Source organism: Microcebus murinus, chromosome 24 (genome assembly GCF_040939455.1).
Source record: "Microcebus murinus isolate Inina chromosome 24, M.murinus_Inina_mat1.0, whole genome shotgun sequence".
Lineage (NCBI taxonomy): Eukaryota > Metazoa > Chordata > Mammalia > Primates > Cheirogaleidae > Microcebus > Microcebus murinus.
Genome location: NC_134127.1, coordinates 8,531,372 through 8,556,495, shown reverse-complemented (window position 1 = coordinate 8,556,495; position 25,124 = coordinate 8,531,372). Strand labels below are relative to the sequence as shown.

Sequence of the window (25,124 nt, the reverse complement as noted above, 5' to 3'; positions counted from 1 at the left end):
TTCAGGAAATTCCACAGGATTTCATGTGGAAAGTAGAACGTCCACATCACCATGGATATACTTTGAAAACCCCCAGAGATGGTGAGTTTTCTTAGGTGATATTCCACATAAGACTTTTGGGGCTACCCTTATTTAGAATGGAGCCTTCCAATGAGGCTGTTTGAAATGTGATGGCAGGCGTGGGTAGATCCAGAGATTTCTAGAATCTTGAGGGATTTGCTTCCCTTTCTTACATGAGGACATACAGGGCCCAGGGACAATCCCTACAAAGCTTTTTAGGACTTCATTCCAAAACTTCTGTGCAACCCAATGCAAGCACTATGTCTACCGCAGGTGCACTATTAAGCCTGGAACAGCCAACAGAAGACCTAAACTCTCTTCTTGGCTACTCTTAAAAACAATAGCTGACTATACCACAGGCAGTTCTCCTTAGCATCCTATGATTCAGAACCCCATTTTCAGAAAGCAGATTAATTTTGGCAATCATTATTTCAAGCATTCTGCTGTGTCTGTCCAGGAGGGTGACTTGTAAGCCATGTTATCTTTAAAGGATATTTTCATATAGTCATACCAATACTTCACTAATTATGACATTTGTCAGTCATGGAGAAGCTGCCATGTATGTGGACTTGTCTGACCTGTGGCTGAAACAGTGGGTGGTCTACTTGCTTTGCTGCAGACAAAGTCCTCCAGCCAGCCTGGATGTTGGCCAAAGAGGGATTGTCTCGTGCCTGCTCTACATAAAATTTTTCATGAGAAGGGGAGTTTTACCTTGTCGTAGCCACTGGAGTACTGACGGGATGGACCGAGAGCTGCAGAAGGCTGTCCTCTAACACAAGCTCCTTTTCTGTCTCTGCCAAACAGACTTCCACAGGGATGTTGCTTAGTCCATCACAAGTTCAGCTCTACTGACCGGGGACTGGAAACTGCACAAGAAATGGAAATGCACACTGACTTCCTCTGTTGTCCTCATCTTCCCATCCCTGCTTGCTCCCAGCCACTACTCTAGCTACGGGGGAACATCTGTTTCCAGGTAACCTGCCAGATCATGGGAATAGCACCTTTGGATTCCATCTCTTTGGGGCCCCTCGAAAATGTTCCCACAGAGTCATTTTTTCCAACAAAATGTTTCTCCTTCCTAATTCAATTCTCCTTTCACTTTGCTATTGGAACCAGGGACAATAATGATTTTCATTGGAAATTGAATCAATTGCAAATCACTGGAAATGAGCATGGTTTAAAACCTCAGGTTGGGTTTCTTCGAGTTCTGAGCCAAGTCCCTTTCCCAGTTGCTCACAGGAAGCTTTGCCTGATGTCATTTAAGTCACAGTAAGGCCTTAAGGATCTAGAATAATACCCTTCTTTCTGACCTTGTCTACCCCTGCCTCACTCCTCAGGACTAGCTAATATTTGGAGCCTCATGACACTGATGAGCCAGGCAACCATTGTTGACTTTCTCAGTTTGAGATCACCATTAAAAGGTAGTCCACTTAGAAGGAAAATCAGAGATTTTTGTTTCATTCAGTGTTTTACAGGTATGTAGACCTTGTCAAAATCGTCCTTCATATTTTCAGGATGCATATTTAGATCAAGACAGATCCTCCATATCCACTCAGAAGTAGTTAGTGATCCCTGCCTCACAGTTTTTCACTTCCAACTTTAAGAGAATTGGAGCTGCCCTCAGGTAAGATGGTAGATCCTATAACATATGACAAAAACAGTTCTCGATCTGTTAAAATATAAAGAATGATGGAGGGAGGGAGTCGAAGCATGTGCATTAGGCAGAATTCCACAAAGATTCATTGAGTTTCTGGTAGAGGGACATTATTTTGCACATTTGTGGTTTGGCTGAAATCCACAGGCACCTTGCAACCAAATCGCAAGCCACCCTTGAAGTTCACAATGCAAACTTTAGTATTTGCTGACAGGAAAATAGATGAAGGTCCACATTTCTCTAACTTCTCCCAAGCCCTCTTTTACAATCTGTCCTTTGGTCTGTCTTCTTTCAACACAACTGTGGTAAATTTGCTAAGTAATATCTCCGAAGATGTGATGAGGGACTGTTCAAAGGATACAACTTAATAGGCTTTGTCTCTATCCTACATCCTCCTCTTTTTCTTCCTCTCGTCTGTTTTCTTCTGGGGTCTCTCTTATATTCCCCATACAATGTTTGGCAGGCTTCTAAATGACTTTTCCTATTCTCGTCCAATCCAGATACACAATAATTCAGAAGCTGCGGCTCTTGTCTCTCTCTAATCCTTGCAGTACAGTGTGAAACACAGGACCACCCCTCTTATTAATCCAACAAGAGCAGTCACTAAATTCAAAGATCTAACTCAACAGTATTGACCTTTAGCTTACCACAAACCTCCCTCACTCCCAGTAACCCCTCGTAGCTTCTACACTATTGGTTACTGTTTATCACCACCCTCACCCAAAACACCCCACAAAAATAAAAAAGCCTGAGCAACTTCATGGTTCCAAATCAGTCATAAAACCCAACATTCTGAGTTTGGCTTCTCCTTGGCATTACTTGGCTCTTGCTCTGATTTGAAACTCTACTCGCATCCATATTTGGTGTAAGTCTTACTGTTCTCTTTTTTACATGGTAGTCAGTTTTATAGAATGGCAACACAGAGTTGGGTATAATTTCTTTCTTTTCCTTTCTCCTTGCCTCTTTCCCCCTTCCTCTGGTCAACAAGCTAACCCACTCCCAACATACTCGAAATTGGGAATTTGCTCACTCATCGTGGAATCAGTCCTCCATTCCATACGTTCTGCTTGATTTCCTCTTCTGGTATCTCAGTATCTTCTATGTTCATACAGCTGAAGCCAGAGTAGAATATAAAGGGTTTTCAGTGTCTGGTCACGATTCTTTTGTGAGCAGTAGCAATCTTCCTGGAATTACCAACTTCCTTCAGAAGCCAGCGGTTCAATTTTGGGCTGTGAAAGAGATATACTCCATGAATGCAGGAATTTTTATCTTTTTGGTCACTACACTTAGAACAGCACCTGGCATATAGGTTCTCAATAAATGTTATGTTAATATAATTAATATATATTCTTAGTTATAATTCTTAGATTTTTATTTATGAGTTGTAGAATTATTTTGAAATCAAATCATAGTTTATTAAGCTTTATCATGGGAACATCTCAAGACATTTTCAAGGCTGGGCACGGTGGCTCATGCCCATAATTTTAGCACTCTGGCAGGCCAAGGTGGACAGACTGCTCAAGGCCACGAGTTCAAGACCAGCCTGAGCAAGAGTGAGATCCCATCTCTACTAAAAGTAGAAAGAAATTCATTGGCCAACTAAAAATATATAGAAAACATTAGCCGGGCATGGTGGCGCATGCCTGTAGTCCCAGCTACTCGGGAGGCCGAGGCAGCAGGATCGCTTGAGCCCAGAAGTTTCAGGTTGCTGTGAGCTAGGCTGATGCCATGGCACTCTAGCCCAGGCAACAGAGTGAGACTCTGTCTCAAAAAAAAAAAAAAGCATAAAGACATTTTCATGCTCCAATATTTGACATTTTAGGCATTATAAGTGTTCACATTTTCATCACTGAGATTATTTCTTTAAAATTTATGTGAGGAACAGATGTACTTGTAGAAGAAACATCATGATGGCGGCTCAAGAAAAACCCTAAATTGTACTTATACATGTATTGGTTGCTAACGGCAGTACTGGTCATTTGAGAAGGGTATAGTCACTTTTGGTTGTTGAGATACATCACCTGTGTTTCACATTGTCAGTAGACCTTTCAAATTCAATGTATTGGACATAACATTTGCTGGCCTGAGAAATGGCTATTATAGCCAATCCCAGGTTGCTATTATATTGTTTGATGTAGTATCAAGAGCTATAAGTATGCACCAAACTGGCAAAGAGTTCACATCGGAATAGGTGAAAATGTCCCCATCCTTCGTATGGCAACATAAGAGAAATTAATGCATTTTGCCTTAATTTTCTGGCTCTTATCTTGCAACAAAAGAAAAATCTTTAGTCCTGGTACATGTCTGCCAGAAGATACTACAAGTTTGCAAGGCCTTTTCTCTGGCTTGCTAGGAAACTAACTGGCCATCCAGATTTGCTGTCATGTTTGCTCTTGCCCCACAGGAGGCTGTCACCAAGCCACCTCTGGAAGGTCAAGAAGCACCTGACTTAAAAGTTGCTCAGATAACTGGTCTCCTGATGGGAATGAGAGAATGAGGCTGAAGTCAGAACTCTAGTTTTTTGAACAATTGTCCTCTATGTCCAGAATGCAGTGTTTGCCACTTTACTATACAGCTAACCAGAATGTGGGCTCAATCTTTGGGGTACCAGAGATGAATGGGCTTCAGAATTTATGTGACAACCTAAAAAAAATTCTTTTATATTTTAGAACTACATATTTACTAGAACTGGGACCCCAGTTGTTTCCTTCCTCAGTTTCAAATACAAGAATGCTATAGTCACGTCACCCAGAGATGCACAAAATTACTGGGTTTGGATTTTTCTTCTGGAATTAGAACATATAGGGGTGAATAAAATATCCCTGAAGCAATCTGTAAATATCCAACAGGTTAATAAATTATCAAATCATTTTATTTAGTATTTTTCAGCATTTAAGGTAGTGATTATTAAAATAAGATGAGAAAATACTTACGGTAAACTGTTGAGTAGAAAAGCAGAATACATATTGAATATATGTATAGGCACCATTATAGCTCAAAAATAAAAAATAAGGAAGCCCCATAGAAAATACATTCTTTAAAAAGCTATCATGGGTAGCTTTTTTCTATATAGATAGATACAAATGTATTTTATTGTAATGAAAGAAAGTAAACTTTCAATTGGCAAAAATAAATGATTAAATTCCTGGAAAATTAAAAAAAGTGAAAAATAGCGTATCATCAGATTACTAGGAAATATTTGCAAATGTTAAAAAGTTGTCTCATGTATATTATGAACAGCAATTAACAATTACATGACAAATGCATTGTTTGATGATGATTCTGTATCAAATGAGAATTCAAAAGATAGTTTTCAGTAATCAAAGCAACGCATTGTGCAAAATTGTTCATATCCTCTTTTGGTTTTGGTTGCTTCCCTGATATAAGCCAGGTTTTTTTTTCTGTGTTCTTGGCCATGGCTGTGTAAAACTAATTAATAATTTCAGTGAGTCTATTTACCACTCTAACCCTCCTCCCCCAAATATTTCCCTGGTCTGAATTAAGGCAATTATTTTATTGGAAAAATAGTTCCAATAGCTTGGCTCACTGCTCCCAACCTGATTATTGTGATTATAAGCTATTTGCTGAAATTAAATACTATTGGCTGCATGCTGGCTCAGTTACACAGTGTCCAAATTTTTTGTCTTCTATTTGCATCTGTTTTCACAAGGGACAAGAACAAACAATTCCAGTCTATATTTTTAAACTAACCAAATGTTATTTTCTACCATGTTCTCTTCATTGCACAATTTTTAAAAATCTCAATCCTTGTTTTGTAACTTTGTCGTTCTTGCATGCATTTATTTATCCTGCAGTCGTTTTTATTTTATAACAGCTTTAGATTTACAGAAAAAGATTGCAAAGATAATGGAGAGTGTTCTCATATATGCCGTAGCCAGTTTTCTCTATTATTGGTAACTTACATTAGTATGGTACACTAGTTATAAATGAATAAACTAATATTGATACACTATGATTAACTAATGTCTATACATTCCTCATTTTTTTTTTTATTTTTTACCAAAATATCCTTTTTTCTGTTCCAGGACTCCACATCACATTTAATTGTGACATGTCCTTAGGTTCCTCTGGGCTGTGACAGTTTTTACAGACCATTCGTTGTTTTGGATGATCTTGAAAGCTTTGAGGGCCAATGAATGGGGATTTTGTAGAATTTTCTTCCATCAGGGTTTGTCTGATGTCTTTCTCAGAGTTAGGCTGTGGTTATGTGTTTTGGCTGAGGCGGTGCTTGCCAGATTTCTCCTCTGTGAAGTTACTCTTGTTTCCTCCATTCCCTACTGTACTCTCTGGGGGAAAAGTCACTATCTTCAGCCCATACTGAAGGAGTGAAGTTATGTTCCACATGTTTGGGGACCGAGCACCTCCATAAATTATTTGTATTTCTTCTGCATCACAGAGTGATCTCGTCTCCCCTAAGTTACTGGTGTCAATAATGAATCGTGGATATTTATTTTATACTGTGAATTATAATTCAATACTACTTTGCTGTTCTAGCTTTGACTACTGAGGGGGTTCACTCGGCCTCTGCCCCCATCTTTGTGAAATTTTGGAGTATTTTCACGTGAGCACTTCTTTACTCTTTAGTACTAAAAGATGCTCTAGGATTATCATAGATGTTTTCTGCCCCAGTCTTCCTATCAGCTAGTTCTCTAAGGAGCTCTGATTTCACTTACTGGAGAAGGACATAAAAAACCAAATCTGGGTCCTTGTCACTCGTGGAGTGTTGTTGCTTCCAGGCCCTTAACTATTGACAGAGCAAGAAAATATTTGTGTGTATACTGTATATACACATCTTTCCGTAGATATTTCTACATGTAACCATCTATCTATTGAGCTATACATGAGTTTATAATGATTTTTTTTTTTTTTTTTTTGGAGACAGAGTCTCACTTTGTTGCCCAGGCTAGAGTGAGTGCCGTGGCATCAGCCTAGCTCACAGCAACCTCAAACTCCTGGCTCAAGCAATCCTGCTGCGTCAGCCTCCTGCGTAGCAGGGACTACATGCGCCACCATGACTGGCTAATTCTTTTCTATATATGTTAGTTGGCCAATTAATTTGTTTCTATTTGGGGTCTTGCTCAGGATGGTTTTAAACTCCTGACCTCAAGCGATCCGCCCACCTAGGCCTCCCAGAGTCTAGGATTACAGTATAATGTTGTTTTCAACTCTAATCCATTACCACATGGATCATTCTAGTCTCCCCTGCTTATCTGTAAATTCTCACCCTGATGATGAAGAGAGAACCTGGATCTTGCCATCTACTATGTATTTACCTAATTGTTAAATTCCAGTATAGATCAGAATTGTTATACCTTACACAGCCATTTATTTTTTGAGCAGAGTTTTTGTAGTCAATGGATTGCCTAAGTTTGAGATATATATATTTGTGTATGTATTTTTAATCTTCATTTAAATTGCATTATATCTACCTTACAATTTAAACATCCCTGTTACTAATGCAAAATATTATAAATAATGTTAGCACATTCATAGTCCCCAGTTTAGATAAGAGAAACTGAGAGCAGAGAGCTTCATACTCCAGTTGATACAGATCAGTAACAGTTACGGGCTTGCTGTCCTTTGGTTCAAATATTTCTGAATTACAATGGTAGCATACCAGTTGTACTTGATACACTCACTATCTTTAAATTTCTTTTAGGAAATCATAAAGGTACAAAATTGCAACTCTACTAGAAAGTAAGTGTAAGAGAAAATATGAGTAGAAATTTTATTGATTGCAGCTCCAAAGAATTGAGCAGAGAAATACCCTGGAGTTTTCTTTACCTATGCACAAAACAAATGCAGATCAGCCAGAAGAAAATAGGATTATCCTGGAAGATGAACCAAATATGTACCTAATTCTACAATAAAGTAACTGCAATGTCTAAAAATATCGAGATGTTTGCCCAGCTAAAATTATCAATAAAAATGTTGAAGGCAGTAAGAAAGGAAAACATAATTATTGAAATGTTTTCCTGAATGCAGTCAAGGAAGGAAAGATGATATTATGAGGGAAGTTCTCGATACAGGAATTAGAGAATGGATGTTTTACCTATATAAGAAATCAAAATGGCAGGAAAATTTATGTTTTTGAAAGTTCTTGGTAGTGTAATAAATCTTGTAACTCAAGTAAAAAATATAGCAACTGGAATTATTTGCCTATGAAATAATTGGCTACCTGGAAAATGCAGGAAAAATCCAAAACAGCTAAAAAGCTTCTAGACTGAATAAGCGTATGACATGTACACTTTACTGCTATCACAAAGATGTTATGATCTTTATCAGTAATAACCAGTCAGAAAAGATAGTGGAAAAGTATTCCAGTACCGATGGTATTATGGAACTGCTCGCATATTCAAGGAAAATGCACAAATACCAAAGCAGAAAAGATGATAAATAAGAATCTTCAGGCTTAAAAGACCAAAAGATGCAGCTTTCCATGGGCGGGCTAGGTTTGGATCACATGTTACTACTTTTCTGCCTTGAAGGAAGGAACATTAGCATTAATAATATTAACACTCGCATGGTTCACAGAAGGCAAATGCTCTTATAAAGGCTATGTGCATATTCACACAAGTAATCTTACCTCATTTTAAACCTACAGGGTCAAGAAGTCGGGTAAACCCTGAACAAGATAAACCAAACAAATCCGCACCAAGACACACCATAATTAAACTTCTGAGAACTACAGACAAAAAATCTGGAAAGCAACCAGAGAAAAATGACCCTATCTTTCTACCTACAAAAGAAAAACAATTTGTATGACAGCAGATTATCTTATTATCTCCATTTTATAGGTGAATAAACTGAAATGTTGGAACATTCCATAACTTACTTATGGTCCCCAGCTAGAAAGTGGAAGCCAGGGTCTACTTAAGGAAGGAAGCCATCACTAGGCAACCATTATTTTTAAGATTCACGTACGTACAGCCCTCATCCACCAGAATAGCAAGTTGTACAGGGTTATAGCATCAAAACCCCAGTTAGCAATAAAATGTGACTCTATCTGGAATGTTTTTCATACATGTTCCTCTTGGGACTCTCCCTACAGTTTCAGAGAAATTGAGAACTGGTAGAGGATTCAAGTGTTCGAGATCCTACGGAGGCTAGACTTAAAAAAAATAGTAACGATATACATAACTATCTATAAACTTAAGAATGAACCTAAAAAGAACCATGTGGCACCTCTAAAACAAAAATAAGGTGCCTACACACCAAATGGGAGAAATAAAAGAAGATTTAAGGACTTGAACTTCAGGGAATATGAAGTAGCTGCACTTTATCGTGCTTCTCCCTCCAAGTACAACTAAGAAGCCTGGACATTATATATAAGGAGATTCTGAAAGATGAAGAGAACCTAAGGAATAATATGGTGATTGAGTTATGTCAGTGGGTTTTTTTTTTGGTTAGTTTTTGTCTCTCATCTCCCACTCTTGAAGGGAAGATGGTGGCAACCCAGAAAAATGTGTGTATAGACATGCCAATGTGCACACACAAAAACAGAAATGCCACCAGCCCCAATAATATCTGCTTTCTTTAGCCAAAGGCCACGATAGGGCAGCCCAGCAAGAGAGAAAACTTTCAATCTACTCCAGCCACACACTACCATGAAAGGAAGAAAAATAAAGAGTGACCCACCCTGTCCACATCAGTAAAAACGGAGTGGAAAGTCTAGATGTCCATCCCAAGAGGTTGCAACAAGGTACTCCAACACCCCTGCAGAGGTCGTATCAAAGAAGAATGAGGAGGGAACTGGAACATTATTTGCCACTGAAAAGTAAAAAGGCCCTCCCTAGAGTATTAGGGGAAACCACTTGGAGAGCCCAGACTTCAACACCTACTCGGCATTAATGAGGTATTCCTTCCCCTCGTTACATGTTGGTGTCAGAGGAGCCTAGTGCAGAGTCAGAATGTTTACCATTATTCTTCAGTAATGAGGCCACCCCCACCATGTGTCAGTGAAAAGCATGTGGGAAGGGCTTGAACCCTGCCTGGCAATAATAAAGTGATGTGTCACCTTTGTCTTCTGAGCAATGTCAGAAAAGGCTAGCTGAAAGAAAGCTTAAATAATTGGAGTCCCACAATACAAAATGTCCAGGATTCAGTAAAAAATTACATATCATACAATGAATAAGGAAGATCTCAAGCTGAATGGACACAATCAATAGATATGAACACTGAGACGACAAAATTGTCAGAATTATCTGACAAAGGTTTTTAAGCAGCCATGGTAAAAGTACTACCACAAGTGATTATAAACATGCTTCAGACAAATGAAAAAATACTACGAATCTCATAATAACAGAAATGCAAAGCCCAGTGGATGGGCTCACCAGCAGAATAGAGAAGATAGAGAAAAGAATTAATGTACAGGAAGATAGAACAATAGAAATTATCTAGTCTGAACAACAGATAAGAGACTGGAAAAAATTAACAAACCTGTACTTTTGAAAGTGTAATAAAAGACCCGATATTCATGTCATTGGATTCCTGAGAAGACAGAGGGGAGATGAAAAAGTACTTGAAGAAATAATGGCTGAAACTGTCCACATTTTGCAAAGACTTAAACCTACAGATTTGAGAAGCTTGGAGAATCCTAAAACAGGATGCACCAAAGAAACTTACACCAAGAAACATAATTAAACTTCTGATCACTAAAGAAAAAAAAGAATCTACAAAGCAGCAAGCCAAAATGATACTTTTTCCATTGGGGAAAAACAATTTGAACAACAGATTTTTCATCAGAAACCATGGACATCACAAGAAGTGGCAACTATTTTTTAGGTGCTGATGTAAATCAATTGTTAATACAAAATGCTGTACTCAGCGAAAATATCCTTCAGGAATAAAGGGGAAATCAGGCCATTCACAGATAAAAAGAAAATTTAAATTTGTTGTCAGTATACTTCCCTAAAATAGTAACTAAATACAGTCCTCTCCAAGCACAAAGAAAATTATGAAAGAAGGAATCTTGGAATTTCAGTAAGGAAAAATGAACATGGTAAGCAAAATATGGATAAATGAATTTAACTTCTCTTGAATTTTCTAAATTGTGACTAATGCTTGAAGCAACAATCATAACATTCTCTGATATTATGTTATAAATGGAGGATAAAGGAACATGACATCACCAGTAGAGCATGATCAATTATGTACATATAATGTAATAAATAAAACAATCGCTTAAAAGGCAAAGTTTGGCATAGTGAATTAAAAAAACATGGCACATTATATGCTGTTTACAATAAACTCCAAAGATAATGATATAGTCAGGGTGAAAGGAAAAGGAAGGAAAAAATATATCATGCAAACATTAATCAAAAGTGAGCAGTAGTGTGCATTAACAACATTAAAGTGTGCTTCAGGACCAAGAAAATTACCAGAGACAGGGGACATTATATATTGAAAAAAGGGTCAAGTTCACCAAGGGCCATAGCAATCATAAATTTGCATGCAACAAAGCTAGAAAATACATGAAGTGAAAATTATGGAGACTTTATCAATCCTCACTCAACAAAAATTGATAGAATTGGACAGAAAAAAACCCCACTAAGAATATGGAAGAACACGACAATATGAGAAGATAGGATCTAATTGATATTGCTAGAACATCCCACCCAGCAACAGCAGACTACATGCTCTTTTCCAGTGCTCACAGAACATACACTGAAATAGAACCTGGGTTGTAAAAAAAACCTCAACAAATTTAAAATAATTGAAGTTCAACACAGTGTTTTCCAACCACAAAAGATCCATACTAGAAATTAAGAACAGAATGATAATAGGAATATCTCTAAACACTTGAAAAGTGAACAACAGCATTCATGTAACCCATGGTCACAGAGGAAGTCTCAAAAGAAATTTTAAAATTTGTGGGACACGTCTAAAGCAGAGCTGATAAAAAAAAAAAAAAAAGTACAGCACTAAATGCTGAAGAAAAGTCTCTAGTCAATAATCCACTCCCAACTCAATAAAGAGAAGAAATCACTAAAATTACAAACAGAAAAACATCAGAGAATAAAAGCAAGAGCTGGTTTCTTTGAAAAGATCAGTAAAATTGACAAGCCTCAAACAAGACTGTTAAAGAACTCACCCATACTAGAAATTAAACAGGGGATTTATCACTGCTGCAAAGATGTCAAGGGTAATAAGCATATACTATGAATAATAACTCTATACACAAGAATCTGACAGTTTGGACAAAATGGATCACTTCCTTAAAAAACAAGCTACTACAAGTCACCCAATATAAAACAGGTTATTTGAATAGTTTTATAAGCACTGAAATACTGAACTCATTATTTAAAAATTCCTAAACAGGAATTCCTCAGGGCTAAATAGTTTGCAAACACTCGAATATTTAACAGCAATACTATAAAATTGATTTGAGAAAATAGGAAAGGAACATTTGTCAATTCATTTTATGAAGTTAGTATTACCCTGACACCAAAATTTATATTATAAATTGATAAAATGTAAAACTTCTGTTTATTAAATACAGATAATTTTACTACAAAACTATAAACATACTTGGAATGAACATACAATGGCATAACGAAACACTACAGACCAACATCTCATGAATATAGACACAAAAATCCTTAATATGAGCATATAGAAGTCAATATGTAAGAAGAATTATTTTTTTTTCTCTTCTTTTCTCCTCCTCCTAGGTGAAGTATCCCAAGATGTAAGAAGAATTATTCATCATCACCAAGTGAGAGTTATTCCCAGGATCGAATACTGGTTTATTCAAAAAACATCAATGTATTGCATAATATAAACAGCTGAAGAATATCAATTTCATTAATACAGAGAAAGCACTGACAAAATTCAACACTCATTTATGAAAAACTCTCAGATAAATGGGAACAGAGACAAACTTTTTCAACCTGATCAAGAGTGCCTACAAAAACTTTTTAGCTAACATTTTCCTTAATGGTCAACGATTCAATGTTTTCTTCCTGAGCTTGAGAGAAAGGCAAAGATATCAGCTCTCATCACTTATTCAACATAGTGCGGGAAGTGCTATGAAGTGCCATTAGGCAATAAAGGGAAATAGAAGAAAGGAAGAAGTAAAAATGCCCTTATTTGAAAATAGCATGTTTGTCTACCTAGAAAATTTCAAAAAAAAAAAGACTATTATTAATAGTATACAGAACAACCTAAAGGAATCTTAAGAGAATTATGCTGCATGAAAAAAAGGTAATGAACCTTACATACTATACAATTCCATCTATAGAACATGCTTGAACTGATAAAATGACAGAAATGGAGAACAGATTAGTGCTTGCTGGGAGGGAGGGGTTATGAGTGGGAGGATAGGAGTTGTGGATATAGAAAGTCGACCTGAGAAATCCTCGTGATGAAAATGTTCTGTATCTTGACGATATCAATGTCAATATCCTGGTTGTGCTATAGTACAATAATTTTGCATTAGGGAAAGCTGGGTAAATGTTACACAGGATCTTTCTGGGTTATTTCTTGCAACTAAATGTACATCTACAATGATCTCTAAATAAATGTAACTACATAGCACACACATGGGTAAAAGACAATTTTGCTAATGATTATTTTTGTCTTAATCACTATGTACATGTTATACAACATAGATCACAATCCCCTAAAATTTGTATTATAAATCGATAAAATGTAAAACATTTGTATATTACAAAATAAACAAAAAATATAAAACACTTATTCAAACGAACAAGAAATACTCTAAAACTGCAATATACAAGTAGGCAAATATATAGACAGTTTGCAAACAGAAAATATATATGGCCAGTAAAAAAAAAAATTACGCGATGTTTAATACCCTTAGTTATCAAAGAAGCATGAAATAATTTTGCACACATCTTAAATCTCTAGCAGAGCACTGACCAAACTTAAACTTCCCACTTCACCTAGAATAATTTGCTAGATCATTTTTCCTCAATAATCTAAGTGAATTCAAAATTCTTCTCACTGAATACATCCACTAGGATAGTTGACAAGACAGCATGCGTCCCTTGACTTCTTAGCCTATAGCTTCCCAATTTGCCTTCTAGGCCCTCCTTAGAATGAGTCTCTCTTCTTAAAGGGAATAATGGAGTCTAGGAAGAGGGCTTGCAATATCAACCTGAGAGGTGGTAGGTGTTTCTAAGAAATGATACGTTCAAGAGCACCTCCTGCACCCCACTCACAGCACTGGGTGTCACACTCCCAGGGACCTTGAGAGGGGTGCTTCTCCCCAGCTGCAGGCTGACATATACAAACACGGGGCTACCTACCTCTTGGGTTTCCAAGTCTTGAATGTGCTCCACGCTTTTATTTTTCCTAAGACTTATCTCTATCAGATTGAAGTATTACCAGTTTGCACAGTTTCTCCTCTTAGTCCATGACAAGTTTGAAAAAGGAGAAAGAATTAAGAGTTTTGATCTGAGATCGGGGAGTGGATAGGCTCAGCCCTGACATTGACAGGACCCAGGCAAGGGTATGGGGTGGAGACAGCTCACAAGCCATGGGCATTGAGGCACCCAATCCAAGCCAAGCAACCCCTGCCCTCAACTTGGGCAGATCTCCCACCTCTGTTTACATATCCCTTTCGAGGTTAGAAGGACAGATTCAGACAGAATTCTTGTAGAAATTCCCATAGATTCCCATTTCTCAACTCCCAAGCCAGAATATGGCAGCCCCTTCCACGCAGGCCCTGGACTGCAGCCAGCAGCCCTTCTCTTCCACCCTGGGCTCCACCCTGGACCGCAGTCGCCCTCACCAACATGCACGTGGACACCACAGCCACTGGGCTCTGTGACTACCTCACGAGTACCTAATCTCAGGCCACCCTACCTTGGCATTTCAGCTTTGGGTTCTGCTCTTTGGAAGTAGCACCTGGTGAAGAACCTGCACAGACCCAGAAAATGAAACCAAGGCTGTTTAGGCAAAGAATTCTGAGGTTCCAGGACCCAGAACAGGGTCTAGACACACCTGGTACGGTCTCGAAGTGAACAGGTCTCTTTGGCCCCATGACTCTGCCCTGGTAAGAGGAGCTCTGCTAAAGAGCAGACTGGGTTTTTCAGAAACATGAAGCTCGGAATAGTGATCTAAGGGTAATTTTCCACCAAAGTAGCAAATTTTATAATTTGCCTATTGACCATATAAGCAATTTAATTGGTTTCATTTCCATTCATACACTTAAAATGGTCTTAATGAGTTATTGTGCATATTCAGTCTTTATCATCTCAGGATCTTAGGATTTCATGGGGAAAGTGATGGATCTGGAAGATTGGATGGATGCTCCTTATGCTTGAAGAAAGAATGGAGATCTGTTCAGTGGTGGAATATGTCTTTGTTTTTTTTCTCTGTTGCCATATGATAGGGCACACTGTACTGCTAGCATGGTCACCAAGATAATTGCCTTTTGTGCCACATCTTTCTCAAAAGTATTTGAGACAGCATTACAATTCATTTAACTTTGCCCTTTTCATTTCTAATCTTTTGCCACCAGAAAAAGTACTTTCACAAATGGCATCTCATTTCATTCTGATATTACACACTGAATTCGAGAGTAACCTTCTGAGTTCTAATTTTTGGTTCAGTAGTAATAAACAACTGTAGATATTAATAATATATATAAATATATAAATAAATATATAATGAGTGAGTTTTATTCATCAGGTACAATGATACATGCTGGGAATATAATAATGAATAAGACAGACATGCATCTGTCCTCATTAGATTTATAATCTATTGGGGAAAACAGACCCCCCCCCAAAAAAAAAAAACAGGAAAAAATTTAAAATAATTACCAATTTTAATAGGTAGCTTTCAGAGGGAAAATATGAAAGACTGAAATGCAGAATGTCTGTATATCCTGAGTTTTTATCTAAATGGGACTTGTATCTCTATTTCAGGCCTTTGCTCAAATATCATTGTCTTAAGCCTTTTCTGTTAATGGCATTAGAAATGCACTCCTTACTTTCATTTTCTCTAATATACATACACCCATGTATACACACATATAATTGACTTATTTTTTTCCTCTACTTATATGTAAGGCCTGTGAAGATGGAGGTTATTGCCTTTTTTGGTAATGATTTTTCCCCTTTTTGTGGGATTAAAATGGTGCCTGGTACAGAGCACAGTAGTCTCCCCTAATCCACAGGGGTCATGCTCCAAGACCCCCAGCTGGATGCTTAAAATTGCAGATAGTACCAGACCCTATATACAGGCAGTCCCCGACTATGATGGTTGACTTAGGATTTTTTTACTTTCTCATGATGCGAAATATGCTTCCAGTAGAAACTACACCTTGAGTACTCATACAACCATCTGTTTTTCACTTTCAGGATTCAACAGATTATTAATACACAAGATATTCAACTCTATTATAAAATAGGGCTTTGTGTTAGGTGATTTTGGCCAACGGTAGTCTAAAGTAAATGTTCTCAGCACGTTTGAGGCAGGCTAGGCTCAGCCATGATGTTCTACAGCTCAGGTGTATTAAATGTATTTTGGACCCATCACATTTTGAACTTATGATGAGTTTATCAGAACATAATCTTATAATAAGTTGAGCAGCATCTCTATACCATTTTTTGATCTGATAACCAAAACAGCTAGTAAGTGACTAATGGGCAGGTAGCACGTACAATATGCTTACACTGCACAAAGGGACGATGCACATCCCAGGTGGGACATGGGAGGATAGTGTGAGATTTCATCACACTCCCGAGAACAGTGTATGACTTAAAACCTCTAAGTTGTTTATTTCTGGAATTTTCCATTTGATATTTTCATACCACAGATGACCGCAGATAACTGAAACCACAGAAGGTGAAACTGCAGATGAGAGGGGGAAAGGAAACCACTACAGGTGCTCAATACATACTTGTTAAATGAATAAATTAGGTAGCCAGGAACGGTTTTCTGAGGAGGAGACATTTAAGCTGAGACTTAAAGATGGAGCCAAGTCATGCAAGGGGAGTGGGGGGAGGAGGAGACCTTTCCAGGTGGAAGAAACAGTACATGCAAAGGCCCTGAGGCAGGAAAGAGGTCGACATACAAGTAATTAAGGAAGCCCATGTACTGGGAGCCTGGGTTGAGTGGCAGCTGGAGCCGAGGATGGGAAGACGTGAACAGGGCAAGGTTATGCTGCCATATAGGCTAAGGTAAAGGTTGGGTTTCATTGTAAATATTAATAAATTAGGAAGAGATACAAGCGAGGCAGGAACGTTGGGTTTAAACACGATCACTCTGGTTTCTGCGTGTAACTACTAGTGGAGGATGACAGGAGTGGAACCAGAGAGACAAATTATGAGATTAGTACAATAGCAATGACAATAGTGGCCAGTATTTATATACTATCTCATTTAAATCGAAACTTAAATCTTTGGTATTTTTCAAGGTTTTCTTCTTAAGCTTTACTTTTCCACATTGTAATCTATGTTACTGTAAGGTATAGCCAAACAGTCATTGTTTTAAGGTGACTACATGAGCATGGCCTGGGGCTCCAAGGAGAACACTCTAATTCCAAGGGATTCTTCATCTTAAAAGTTTTCAGAAATGTCCCCATAGATATTTAAGAATTACGATTAATTCTTTAAGCATCTGAAAGTGGTGTTTGGAGAAGAATAGTAAAGTAGCCATGTGTGTGATGATCTGAGTTACAGATTATTCTAAAGTGATATTTAGAGTTCAGTGGGAAATGGGCAGGGGAATCCGGGCAATAGAGGAGGAAGCGTAGACTCCCATGAGTGCAGTGGGAAATATGCAAAGAAGATAAACGCAAGAAAATTGCAAGAGATAAAATGGCAAAAAATTGATGTCTGAATGAATAGAGGGAAGTGAGAGAGAGAGAGAAAGGAATTATGTATTCAAGGCTGTGAGAAGGAGAGAGAGAGTGGATGGATGCTGTTCGTGCCCTGCCCAAGTCCCATTTATGTGCCCACTCCATCCATCTCCCAACTGCTATGGGTTTTGTCTGCTAAGATTCACAGCTATACTCTTGTCTGGAGAAACGTCCTCAAGCATTGTCCTCAGTAAGAGAGACCGGAGCTTCCCTTCTCCCTGAGAAATTATGCCTTGCCTCCAGGGACAGCTAATAGTAGTGACTGATAAGTCTTGGAACAAGCCTCAAGGTGAGACAACCATGCAAGGCCATTCGTGGGATCAGGCTGAGACTAGGTTTCCACTGAAAACACATCTTGCAAAGCTTCTGCCTTATCTGTTTCCATTACTTCCTTCCAGATTTCTCCTGAGTTCATTTCCTCCATAAATCACTCATGCAAGGATCTCTGTCTTGGGCTTTGCTTCTGCAGATACTGACCTAAGATAGAAGAGGAAGAAAATCCTGGAGCCACTGACAGAAAAGGGAAGGTGAGACAGGGGTGTTAATTTGGACTTGTCTGATAGATACTATCAATCCTTTCCCACCTCCCACCACTATCAATCCTTTCCCACCTGAAATCTCCTGGGGCACCGTTCACGCAGGAAAGGTATGATCACAGAGGTGGAAATCATGATACACCGAATAAGTGGGCATTTTTCAAGTACACTTGATCTAAATTCGACTTAATATCATTTAACTACAGATCCAAATGCCCATCGAACGAGTTCTAAGTGCATTTTATTGAGTGACCTAAATTTTAAAAATCTAAGTACTTTTCAAAGAGAGACTAGAGAACCCACGAGTACCTAAGGGATCCGCAAAACATCCCAAACAATTTTTCAAGTGTTTTATTTTTGGCGAAACGCGGTTTAACTCGTTTTGCAAGTGCTCTTCTCTCGGTTTTTAAACCCTTGGGCATTTCAAAGGAAATTTAATCCATATGTTTCTGATTCATTTACATTTTAAGTCATAAAAATGTTATTTTTATAAGAGCGGTTTGATATCCAAGAAACTTTCTGAGCCTTTTTAAAAAATCTCTTTAAAGTCTCGTTAGTCGGAGCCAGGGAGCAGACAGGGTGTGCAATGCACCTCCCAAAAATGTGATCCAGATAGACGCAAGCAGAGACTAACCTCAGAGCAATGGTCGCCATGGCCAGACCAAAAAAAAAAAAAAAAACACTATGGCAATGTGACAATCAAGAAAGTTGGTTTGGACACCAGAGAATCCTTAGGAAACCAAAGGGAAGACAATGAATGGCAAATGATCACAAACATCAAAGTGGGATTCATTACTGTGTCCTTAATGTGTTCATATGTATAAGGACTAACTAGACCAGGGGTCCTCAAACTTTTTAAACAGGGGGCCAAGTTCACTGTCCCTCAGACCGTTGGAAGGCCGGACTATAGTTTAAAAAAAAACTATGAACAAATTCCTGTGCACACTGCACATATCTTATTTTGAAGTAAACAGGCGAAAACACCTGCATGTGGCTCACGGGCCGTAGTTTGAGGATGCCTGAACTAGACGGTCCTACATTACAGCAGCTTTCAGGAAAATCAGCAGACTTCTTTAGGACCAAGTCCTATATCACCACCCACATACTTTATGTCAAAAAAAAAAAAATTGTCCCTTTTGTCAGCACTGTGTATAGTAAGGCATCAAAACAACAGCATCCAAAGACTTTCAGTAACTTACTACATATTCTTACTACAGAGTACTAGACAGCAATTAAAATGAAGTACATGAATACTTATATAGAAAGATGTTCACGATTTGTTACTAAATGCAAAATATGACAAACCTGTATATAGATATAAGGATCCCATTTTTTGTTAAGGAAAAAGGGAATATCAAAAGTGTGTTTTAAAAATATGTGCATTGAAATAGGCAATAGTAATTATCTGTACCTGATCTGATCAAGGTGTTTCTCTTTTGTTTGCTTGGGTATGTTTTCTGACTTTTCTACAACACGCATTGCCTAATTAAAAAGAAACTCTTTTTGTCTGTAGTTTAGAAATTGTACAGAGCAGTTTTCCTGAAACACTGCAAGAGAGCAATGCCCTTCTCTTTTTTCTCCAGAACAACTGTGCTCGGAGGCCAAGCCGGAGGAGGTGCCGAGACAAGCGCTGGATGATCAAACCGTCTGAGAGCTGCTGGAATTCGAGTCTTCATCTGGAACGGCTGAACCTGTGGTGACCATACTGCGTGAACCCCAAATTGGTCACATTATCTAATATGTAGGGGGTATGCAACAGGGTAGATTACTTAAAATCAGAGAACTGTCCTCGAAATTCTGGGACATATGGTTGTCCTGGGTATGGGGCACATTGCTTCAGAAAGGAGGAAAAATTCTGAAAGGCAAACTAAGGAACACTGTCTGAAGTGTTTAAAAAAAAAAATTGTAGCTGGTAATTTATAAAATTATAGCTGCTGGTACTGAACATCCCCCAATCAAGAACTCCTGGCACTCCCTCGTGTGAATGCAGACGACATTTCGACTCCAAAGGACGATGACTCTCCTATCTGTTGGCACCTAGTCAGTTGCAGTTTGAAGTCCTCCCCCTGCACAAGATGTGTATGACTGCCAATATTAATTATCTCCATAATTCTCCTGAAACCTGCAAAATAAATGATTTCCCCCCAAAGAGCTGCTCTCCCTAATATCATTAGCACCCCATTTCCTCTGCGCTACTACCCTGCCGTCCCCCACCAACCTCAGGGCTGATTCTGAATAACGAGCCCCTTTCTGCTCAGCTGGGCTCATTAGATCCTCTTTGATCATAAAGACGGAGTAATGCAAAGCAGAAATATCATTTTCTGAGCCCCCATTAGTGGGGAAAAAAGTGAGATAAATAATCCTTAATGCTTCCTTTTTTAAAAAAGTGATTCTGCAACGTTCCAATCAAAAAGAATTAGGATAAGTGGGGAATTCAGTTAATCATCATATAAAATCCACTTAATTTGAAACCCTGGAAGGACTTTCTGTTTTAACATTCTGTGATGATTCTATTTAAATATGGTGTACTCTTACCTTCTGGAATGACTAGATCCATTCTAAATAGGCATTAACTTTAATGCTTAAAAATGATGAAAAATTTAACCAGTTGGCCTGTCATGGCTAATCATACTCTCGCGCCACACGCTTTCTGCTTGACTCACAGGATGGTGAACTCTCAGTTCTGTGTCCTGTGGGATAGTTTCCAAATGCTGGCAAATCTCTCTTCCGACAGACAGCATTTTCTTCAAACGTTTACCAGGGCCCTAGTAGTCATGGATAAGTGTCATGGAGAGTCAAGGTCCATTACCAATCAGACGTACATAAATGAACTTCAGAAGTCCTTCAACCCATAGCAAGGCAATAGGATGTTTTATTGATTTTCTGGTCTGAGAAAAGACGTGTGTGTATATTAGAGAGACAGATAGAAAGAGAAGGAACAAGAAAGAGATGGAAGAGAGAGGGAAGGAGGAAGGTTGATTTGGTCTTTGATATGTTCATGTCCTAGTATTCTCCTATTGTCATCATGCCATGAACTCTGGATTCAAATATAACCAATGCAGTGGCACCCAACATTAGATGCGCTGTAAATTGTTACAGACTACAATAGGTGCCTAATAAAAACATCTCATCATATTAACTAATGACTCATTCATTCATACGACAACCTGAGAACCCGCTACCTGGCAGCCAGTAGGCTAAGCATTGAGAACACAGAGAGATGAGCAAGACAAAATCCCTGCCCTCAAAGAATACTCTTGCAGTTGGACCAACTGGTGAAAAGACAATGTGTGTTGAGATAAGTAAGAAACAAAGAAGGCTGTATGCATATGGTGCTATGAAAGAGAAGGTAATTTTCCCAGGAAAGTTGGCACTTGAGTTTTTAAGAATTATTAGGAGTTAAGCCAAGGGTGGAATATAAATGCAGAAAATGAATGAATGAATGGTATTACCCAGTATTTTTTGGTCAGTAGACATCATCTTATTACCAATAAGAGCTGGCAGGCTTATAAGGCTCACCCCACCCAAGAAAACATAAATTGGAACTAAACTATGATATTTAATATGTTTGAAAACATTAAATTTAAAAATAGTCTTGTGAATCAGCATTCCTAATATTTCTAAGATGATAATTTTTTTTTAATCAGAGATACAATAGCATTTTATTGTAGTGTTGCTACTGACTTATCTAAAACCAAGCTCATATTTTTCCAGAAAGCAAATGAGAAATTGTATGTTTGAGAATACTGGTTTTTCTACATCAAATATTATGTGTTTGTAGATTTGAACCCCAGCTTCCCCAGAACAGCTGTGGGATTGAGCACATTAACTTCTCAGTCAGTTTCCTCATCTAGTTTGCTAGTGGCAAAGCTTTCTTGTTTATGTAACAGAGCTGTTGGGAAAATTTGTTAAGTGGTGTCTATACAGGTGCTAATAGAGTGTCTAGCACTTAGTGCATGTTCGTTCTCTTTCCTTTCTTTGCTTTTCTTGGGGATGGGCATCGGAGCAGGGGAAAGAGACGGCCCAAGCTCATCATCTGGGAAGGACTGCCCATGCCCAGGCAACGCTGGCATTTGCCTCTCTGGCATCATGTAAGTTAGCCAAGCCTGACTCCGTCTGATCATGTTCCGTTTCATCAACTGGCAAAAAAGTAATATTTAGTGTGGATTTGGGATGCCAGAATAGTGCTAATGCTTACCATTTCATTTGCACAAAGGAGAGACACCTGCAGTGTAGCTTGCAGAAGAGAATTGTTATAAAAAATATCCCCCATGGCAGCAAAGACACTTACAGTTAATGAGCTAATAAATATTGTCAAGTGACCTTTCTCTTGCCAAGTATTAAATCGCAAAGAGTGGGGGGAAGGGGAGGATTAGAACTGCCTATTTCCTGCAGGGTTGAAATTCTGGGCTGCTTCTGGCAAACTTTTCATTACAGTCGACTATATTTTAGGCTTGTCAGTCCACTAATTCCCCATATTGCCTGACACTGTGTGCTCATTCTCTAGGGCAGAGACTCCGTTGTTACAGCCTAGCATCTGGTAGAAAGCGCAGTGTTCTTTTTCATGTCAGTAATGGCCGTTTGCAGGTTTGATTCTCCTGCTGCTGCCAGAGGAGGGTGTGAGGACTGGTGTTCTCTGCTACAAAGCTAGCCCTTTTCAGTCTCATTTCCTAGTCTCGTTTCTCTCCACAGATGGTTATGAACACTTGTTCTCAATATCTGCTCAAAAATTTATGGATTTAAAACTTCCCATCCTGAGACTTCATTCCAAATTAACCGGTCTATTCCAATTCTTTTGCATTGGATTGACGTTACAACTCACCATTTCTTCAACTTCTAATGACAGCCAGTGTGGGGGTTTAAAAAATATGTCCACAAATAGTTTTATATGTGCCTTTCTTCAAACAATGGAGCCTGTTCCCCCTCACCTGTAGTGTGGACTGAACTTACTGACTGCTAATGAGTACAATGTGGTAGAAATGACACGGTGAGAATTCCAAGACTAGGTCATAAAAGGCATTACGGTGTCCTTTTTGTTCTCTTTCTTGGATTTCCCAGTTTGGGGGAAATCAGTGCTATGTTGTAAGAATTCTCAAGTAACCTTACGGAGAGACCCACATGGCGACAAATGTAGGCTTCCTGCCAACAGGCGTGGGAGGCCGCCATCTTGGTAGGCCACCTCCGGCCCCAGTCAAGCCTTCAGATGACCACACTGCTTTTGGTTGACACCTTTTCTTCTATCTCATGAGAGACCCTGATAAATCACCTAGCTAAGCTGCTCCTACGTTTCTGACCCACAGAAACTATGAGGTAATAAACACTTGTTGAACTAAGTCCCAAGTTTTGGGGTCATTTGTTATACAGCAAGAGACGACTAATGGAGGTGGGTTATAAGATGTGTTCCTATATAGCCTTTGGGACACACAAGGGCCCGTGAGCCTGCACACATTATTTTGATTCCTTCCTTTCTTACTTATGGATTGATGAATCAGTTTTCTTGGAATCTTTTCATTTTTCCCAAAGAAATGGTAAGTTTCTCTTTGCCTTGACTGGAGTTATTTCAAGGCCTGACTCTGTGAAACAGCAGAACGAGAATTCTATTTGGAATTCCAGCCTTCAAAAAGATCTTTGGAAAAGGTATAGCTCCAAAGCAGGGTGTTATCCCTGAGCGTGCTTGCTCTTCCTTGTCTCCTCTTGGGACTTCCCTTGAGCTCTTGCTCTCAACTGCCAGGTCCTGCCCGAGGCAAAGACTACCTGGGTGGGAGCCCAAGGCACACCTGTGACATGGGTTCAGGCGACAGATAAAGAGCCAAAGAGGCCTTGCCTAACCCTAGGGAAAGTGTACTGTCATTTCTAGAATGGAGAAAATGAAAACCAGTCAGTGAGGGCCTTGGTCACAAGCAAGAGAGGGACAAAAATCTACCTCCAGTTTGAAGGGCAAGCCAAAGATTTGGCTAATGGAAAAATAAGCAGTGAGATGGGGAAAAGGTTTAAGGAGGAATTGGGCATCTCCAGTCGCATCAAGATGTTCTGAGTTTCCAATGACTTCTTCTAAAAAACAATTTTCTTTCTTTTCTCGTCTTAGGTGAGAGCAGAGGCTCCTGACTTTCTTATCTAAGTTTGTGAATCTTTGCTGTGTCCTTCTCCACTGCCAGATCTCTAAATGTTGGAGCATCCCAGGATTCCATTGTAAACCACCTTCTTTTCCTATGTGCTCACCTTAGGTGACATCATCTCTACCCATGGCTTAAAATAAATCCATATGCCATGACTCCAGAACCACATCTCTAAACTCTTCACATTTATACATCCAAAAACAGCCTTCATGCCTCTGCTTATCTACAAAAGCAACTTGATCATAAGATGGCACCCTAAAAATCAAACTCTCAGTTCTCACCCTGTAACAAATTAATTTGTGGGTTTTCTGGTTGCAGTCTTCATTTATTTTTTCCTTCGACAAGTGCCCAAGCCTCAAACCTGGAAGGTATCCTTGATTCTTCTTTTCCCCTTAACACCCACATTTTGCCCATCAACAACTCTTATTAAATCTATTTCCCAAACTTCACCCTGTTCTCCCATCTGGTGTGATTATAGTAGCCTAATACATCTCCTTACTTCCACTTTTCAATTCCATGGTCCATTTCCCACGTTGTAGCTAACTAGAAACATAAATAATAACTCATATCATAATGTCCAATCAGTTTTGATTACTCTGAGAACAAGACCCAAACTTCTCACCCTGGCTTTATGAAGCCCTCCACGATCTGGCTTCTGACTCACACACTCCTTTCACTCCTTCTGGGCACACTGACCTTGTTGATGTTCAAACACATCACGTACCTTCCTGCCTTGGCAACTTTGCACTTGCTTGTGCCCTGCACTTGAATTCTCCACCTCCCAATCTTTGCACGTCTAGTTTCTTCTTAGCAGTCAATCTTCAAAACTTCAATGTGACTTCCTCCAAGAGGTCATTTCCCAGCCAACTCCCTAAAATGGCCATTCAACCTCCCACCACATC

The 25,124-nt window shown here is 38.9% G+C and overlaps 1 long non-coding RNA gene across 1 annotated transcript; it reads left to right on the top strand.

Annotated features, from left to right (window-relative positions):
* On the top strand, positions 1-23,545 carry LOC105877336 (uncharacterized). The gene is made up of 3 exons (XR_001156903.2): positions 1-1,033; positions 18,040-18,097; positions 19,690-23,545. It is a non-coding gene; the product is annotated as an uncharacterized LOC105877336 (long non-coding RNA).
* Positions 23,546-25,124: the final 1,579 nt, after the last annotated feature.